The 6,522-nt window shown below is 45.3% G+C and overlaps 1 protein-coding gene across 1 annotated transcript in view; it reads right to left on the bottom strand.

Annotated features, from left to right (window-relative positions):
• The window catches only part of TMEM11 (transmembrane protein 11), a 9,855-nt gene that overhangs the window by 2,734 nt on the left and 599 nt on the right, over positions 1 to 6,522 (bottom strand). The window lies entirely within an intron of this gene.

Genomic DNA, 6,522 nt, shown 5'->3' with positions numbered 1-6,522 from the left:
ATTGAAAGAAAAAAAATTGAAAGAAAAAAATTGAAAGAAAAAAAATTTAAAGAAAAAAATTGAAAGAAAAAAAATTTAAAGAAAAAAATTTAAAGAAAAAAATTTAAAGAAAAAAATTTAAAGAAAAAAAATTTAAAGAAAAAAAATTTAAAGAAAAAAAATTTAAAGAAAGCACCTATATAAGGAGTTTCTAACAAAGAACCAGTTAAGCAGGTGTTACACTGACATTAAGGACACTGCTGGTCATGGCTGCTGCCAAGGACTCTTCTTCTTGGTGGCCCAAGTGCAGCTTCTTCCGAATCAAATACTCCAGTTTCATTACAAAAGACATGGACATGCTGAGACTTAAGGTAACTCTGCACACCACCACCCAGACTATGTGAAACCACTCTCTGGGGCATAATGACTTCATGGAAAAGCTATTGCTGAAAGGCATTTTTGAGCTGGAAGCCCACCCAGTGCTAACACAACCCTCCGGATAAAATTAGTATTTCCTACCAAGGAGCACTCTCAGAGTGTTGTAATACTTAGGAACATACAGATGGGTCTGCAAAATAGAGAAGCAGAATGTAAATTCAACTAAGAACTTCCCAGAGGCTTAGGAATAGCACAGTGGCCTTGTCACTCCAGGATCTCCTGCCATCACTGGGAAAAATTCTTTGCAGAGAGGGAGAAATTAGGAAGAAATTCTTTACAGAGAGGGTTATCAGGCATTGGAACGGCCTACCCAGAGAGGTGCTGGATTCACCATCCCTGGAGGTTTTTAAAAAGAGATTGGACGTGGCCCTTAGTGCCATGATATAGTAATTGGAGTTGGACTTGATGATCTTGGAGGTCTTTTCCAACCCAATCTATTCTATGATTCTATGATAAAACACATGTGAAGCGAGCCCGTTCCTTCTCTGCCTGTTCAGGAGCCATGGGAACTGGGCTTCTAACTCCAGGAATTCAGTAACTACATTACATGGGATTTTTCCAGGCTCAGCACCAGGATAGGTGGCATTAACCCATCAGCCTCACTTCTCCTTGCTCAGATCTCCTTGCTGTCCTTCCCTCTGAACACCCCTTTTTCCTTTCACCATCACTGCACAAGCAGAGTCATACCATGAACACCTGTCAGAGAGCAGGAATCCAACAGATTGGCCAGAGGCAGCACTGTCCATCTCCTCTGGAATCTTTTGGCTTGCCAGGCTCTGGGGCTTTATAACAATAAAGTCAAGAAAAGCACAATCCTCCTACGCCAAAACAAGCAGAATTTAAAGTATGTTCTGTTGGAAAAGAAAAACCACTGGCAACTAAGCTGCACAAAGGCTTCATCCCTGAAAAAGTCTGCCCCCCCAACTGTGCTTTTTCCTCAAATTAGTCCTCTAAAAATCAGAATAAATCTCTATCACAGTGCTGAAGCTGCAAATGGCAAAACAGACAAGCCAAAAACAACGACAAAGAACAAAAAGTTAACTGCTCAAATGAGAGGACACGTGAAGAGTCAGCAAGGCAAGCAGCAAGTCTCCATTTCTGTGCAGAGAAGTGGGGTTACCACGTTATTATTTCCACACAAGAACTGGCTGCCCTCAGAGCAAGAAAAGCTGAAAACTGATTTCAGATGATACAGAAAAAGACACAGATGAGGTATGTGGGCTTGAGGAGGTTTCAGCTGAGTAGGAGCGAGGACCTCAATGCACAGAGTCGATCTCCCCTGACACAGCCTTTCAATTGAACACAGCAGCTGCAAACCAACAAATCCACTCAAAGCAACTGGATTTGCTCAAACACTGGAGGCCACGGAATTTGCCTTTTGGAGCTTGTCACCCACCCCCTGGCCATGACAAACACAAATGCAGAGCTGTGCAAGCAACTCTGAGCTGGCATCAAGTGTGGGGATTTTGTATAAACTCTGTTTTATTGAAAAGAATAGTAAATAACCAGAGAGCACCTAGTTCCAGAAGACATAAAATGCTGCCTGGTGTTCAGAAGCCCATCAGGCTGTTTACTAGACAGACTAGAACCTAAAAGCAGTTGTTATTACTGAACCAAATGATTTTCCAGGACCTGTCTCCCCACCCCAAAAAAGAGGGCTAAGTTAACAAGTTGTACAGTTGTTCTGTAAGAATAATTCTGGACCTTATATCCAAATATTTGTTCTATTACAGCTTCAGGCTTTCTATACTTGAGAAATTTTAGTGTCTCATTCCAGCTGCAAAATGAATGCCTGGGTGGGGGAATGTAACAGAACTCTGAAGTATTCGGCACAGCAAGATGTAAATCACTTAAAAATCACCAATGTCAAATTTTGGTATTGCCAAAGTTATAAATAAGGAATCCATTGTTAACAGACCTACAGCAGCAGGAGGGGCAGAAGTGTCTGTGTTAGCTATAGGGCAAGGTTCAAATTACATTTGGATTGTCTTCCTAACATGGGAATATCAGAGAGCACCAGGAGAGGGGTGCTGCAGCTGCTGAACAATAGCAACTCCAGCAGTTCATAGAATCATGGAATGGTTTGGGTTGGAAGGGAATTTAAAAGACCATCCAGTTCCACCCCCTGCCATAAGCAGGGACACCTTCCACTAGCCCAGGTTGCTCCAAGCCCCATCCAACCTGGCCTGGGACATTTCCAGGGATGGGGCAGCCACAGCTTCTCTGGGCAACCTGTGCCAGGGCCTCACCACCCTCACAGGGAAGAATTTTTCCCTAAGTTCCACCCCTCAGAGCAGCTCCATTTCTGTGCCTCCAGCTTGGAAGCAGGCTCCTGAAAACAGCAACTTGCTGCTTCAATTCAATTCAACGGAAGTTTCAATTTGATAGGTTTTTTTCCTGTGGATAAAGAAATAACATTCCAAGGAGGAAGCACAATGCCACTCCATGTGAAAAGACCTTCAGTTTTGCCAGGTGCCAAGTGGAAATGGGAGAAACAAAGGAACAGAGTGCTGAGAACAGGGCAGGTAAAAACATCCTGGGAGAACCCCCAGCCTCCTCCTGCCACTGCTCACCTGCCTGAGCCTCCCAAGTTTGTTGCCCTCAGCCTAGTGGCATTCCTCAATCTGCCAGACAGAGTTTTGGTGAGGCTTTCAAGTCATCCAACTATCTCAGTTCTGCAAAATGCTCAGGATCACACTTAGAAACAACCTCAAGCTGCACAAAGCGCGGGTACAGTTCTGGGCAAAAGAAAGTTCCTTTTAAACCCCTCCCTTAACACATAGGTCGAGTTTTATTAAAGTTTTTTTTTAAAACAGGAGAATATTCCTGGGCAACAGTATTGCTCAGAGCACCAAACAGGCAATCAGATTAACTGCAAATGAAGACCGGTTTGATCAGTAGTTAAGACAGTAAGAAAGGAAAGGCTTGCAGCAGTGTGATAAGATGTGTCACAAACAGCACACAGAGTCTAGTTCAGCAGTGCAAGAGGGGCTTTGTGCTGGTTGTGCAAGTGATCTGCAAAAAAAAAAAAAAAAAAAGACATTCTAGGTGTCTCTGGGCATTGTCAGCCTCTCAGCCAAGCTGGAGCAAGTTAAGAGTCGAGGCATGACAAATTCAAACACTAAACTTCCCTCCCTCCAACATAAATCCTTCTTGAAGAAATTTAATTTAATTTCAAGATTAAGGAATGAGCTGTGGACTGGCTTTAAGTCTCAGTGGAAATATTCCACCTCCAAGTCATATTCACGAGTGTGCTCCTACTCAGGGGATGGTGCACGGAAAGCACTAACACGTCCCAGCTCAAACACCTGGGGAATTGTTTCTCTGCTGAGTGCCCCCACAATCTACCAGGCCTGGGGCCTTAAGAAGGGCATTAAAGCAGAGGAAGAACAGGAAAAGCTTAGCAATAAAGCAAGACCTTAGTGCAGGAGATGCACCTTAAACACAAATAGGAAAAATGACAGGAGAACACTGGGGAGATCATCAAGCAGCCTCAACAAGGGACCAGAAAGTTCCCTGAACACTAAGGAAAACATCACCAAACCATAACAACAAACTCCAGCCCCTGGAAAACGAGGAGGTGTCAATTTTAAGTCAACTAATGATTAGCCAAGCTGATGGAAATAGGTCAATCATTGCTGCAAGCAGAGTACCAGAAATCTGAGCAGTGCAGGTAGTGAGAGAGCTCAGTAAAGGCAGAGAGGAGCCAGTGCAGGCAGCGGTGATGACATGAAAGCTGTTCTTTCCAGAGTTTGTCAGAACATCTCCCAGGGGAACAAACGACACGCTGTCCACTGCCTTTTATACAAACACACCCAGTACAATCCAGTGTCTGTTCTGTATGAAAAAGTTGTTTTGGTCTACAGATCAACAATTCCCTTTAGACAGTCTCCATTAAAGAGTCTATCCAGAATGAAGAAAAACAAATATTTAGTTGGTTCCCTTCAGTGTTTTTGGTTTTTTTGTTGGATGTTATTATTTCACCACCAGAGCCAGCTGGAGTTCACAGTCAACATCCTGTGAAATTAATGTCCTTACATTCACTCCTAGCGAGGAAAGCGCTTTTTGACCAATTACAGACTTCTCTGTATCAATAAAGCCATTTATGAAGGGATTCAGTCTCCATAGATAGAGTTGCTGGTTCTTTTTTTTTATATATATATTTTTAAATGAAAGCTGCTCTAGTCTCACAGCAGACAGGATTTTATTCAGTACTGAGTCTCCTCACACCACCTCCGACACACAGATGCCTTTTAGACCGTCTGGCTGACAACTACAAACACTCCTTGAGCAGCTCAGTTACGAGGAAAACTGGATCAGCATATTCAGTTCAAAGGAATGTGTCTTTGGACAAGAATCCTGCCCAGAGTAAGAAAACTGTATTCACCCTATAAAAAGCACATGTCATCATGTGATGACATCAGGTCTGTCAGCGCTGCCTGTACACAACCTGTGCTGCAGCAGCCAAACAAGACAGGCAGGTGTGATTTGGGATCAGCCTCTGATGGAGAGGCAGAGGCCCTGTCATGTGTATCTCCTGCTCTGCAGCTGCCAGGAAGAAGCAGCACCTCGCTGTCGTCACCCAAAACATCATCCTCCATCACGTTTGTACAGGGTGACACCAAAAAACCACCATCTCTTTTGATGGAGATTGTGAAACGCTGCTCAGTGGTGGATCTGTTCTGTTCCATCTCCTTCTCACTGGCAAAGGAAAAATAATATATGCAGCAGGTTCATGGAGTGACTCGTGTTTATGAATATTTTTCATCATAAGATCAAGAGCAATCACAGCTTTGAAAACAAATCACCTCAAACAACAATTATTGTACAGTTCACAGATGAAGTTACACGGCAAGAACTCACTTTTAAGTCTGCGTCAGTTTTCACCCTGGAAGAATAATTTTTATTGAAGTTATTAAGTGCTCTTTTCCATACCTTTTTTTTTCCCCCCCCTTCTCTTCTGCTGAGAGGACAGGTCTGTGCCACATGAAAAAATCCCCATGAAAACTCCACACCTCCCGTGCTGGGGCAGTGCCAGCACTGGGTGCAGACAGCTTTACCACTGTGGTATTCTTAGCTGTTTGTATGAACCACACTGATGCAGAAATTCCATTGGCTCTTCCAGTACAATTACTTTTGAATTCCCTGAACACAGACAGCATTCCTGCAATTCACATCAGCGCCAGAATTTTGAGGGCTACTTGTGGCTCTCCCTTGGCTGTGTAGATTCAACACCATCAAAGCAAATGGTGCTGAATTGCAGTAAGGGAACAAAGTGAAGGAAAAGCCACAACAAAAATTAAGAGGGATATCATAGTTTCTAGTTAAGAGGGATATCAGAGTTTCGAGGTGAGGCAGCAGGACAAAAGAAAACTCACAAAACACTGCAGCAGCTTTCAGCAGCTGCTGGTTGCATCAGTCAGCCCTGGGGCAGGACAGAAAAATGCCAACGTCAGGAAATGCAGGATAAACCCAAACATTTTCAGCAGGTGGAGAACTGTGCACACAGATTTTTAAAGTAGCCCAACGAGACATTGTCTCAAGATGTGCCAGGGGAGGCTTATAGGTCGGACATCAGGAAGAATTTCTTCCCAGAAAGGCCGATTGGAATAGGCTGCCCAGGGAATGGTGGAGTCACCGTCCCTGGAGCTGTTTAAGGAAAGACTGGGTGAGGCACTCAGTGCTCTGGTCTGGTCTGGTGGTGTTCGGTCACAGGCTGAACTCGACGATCTCAGACGTCTTTTCCATCCTAAGTGATTCTGTGACATTTCTTTCTGTCTCTTTCTTCCCATTTCAAAGTTACCGATTCCCAAACTTCCACCGCTGCTCCGCGGGCAGTCCCAGCCTGCCCTGGCGGCTCTCCCGCCCCGGCGGCAGCAGCAGCGGGCGCGGTACCGAGCCCCGCGCCCGCCGGGCCCCGGCAGAAGGAGGTCACCCTGGAGGACTCGCCGCTCCCTCCCCGCCTTTAAAAATAGCCGTGGACGGAAGGAGCCTCCCGGGGCCGGCCCTCCTCCTCCCGGCCCCCGGGGCCGCATCCCGCCACGGGCAGCGCCGCCGCCTTCGCCCCTCGGGCGGCGCTGACCTTCCCCGCCCGCGGCCGCCCCT

Source organism: Corapipo altera, unplaced genomic scaffold, assembly GCF_003945725.1.
Source record: "Corapipo altera isolate COAL_440 unplaced genomic scaffold, ASM394572v1 104, whole genome shotgun sequence".
Classification (NCBI taxonomy): domain Eukaryota; kingdom Metazoa; phylum Chordata; class Aves; order Passeriformes; family Pipridae; genus Corapipo; species Corapipo altera.
Note: the sequence above shows the minus strand (reverse complement) of the source record. Positions and strands in the feature narration are given on the sequence as shown.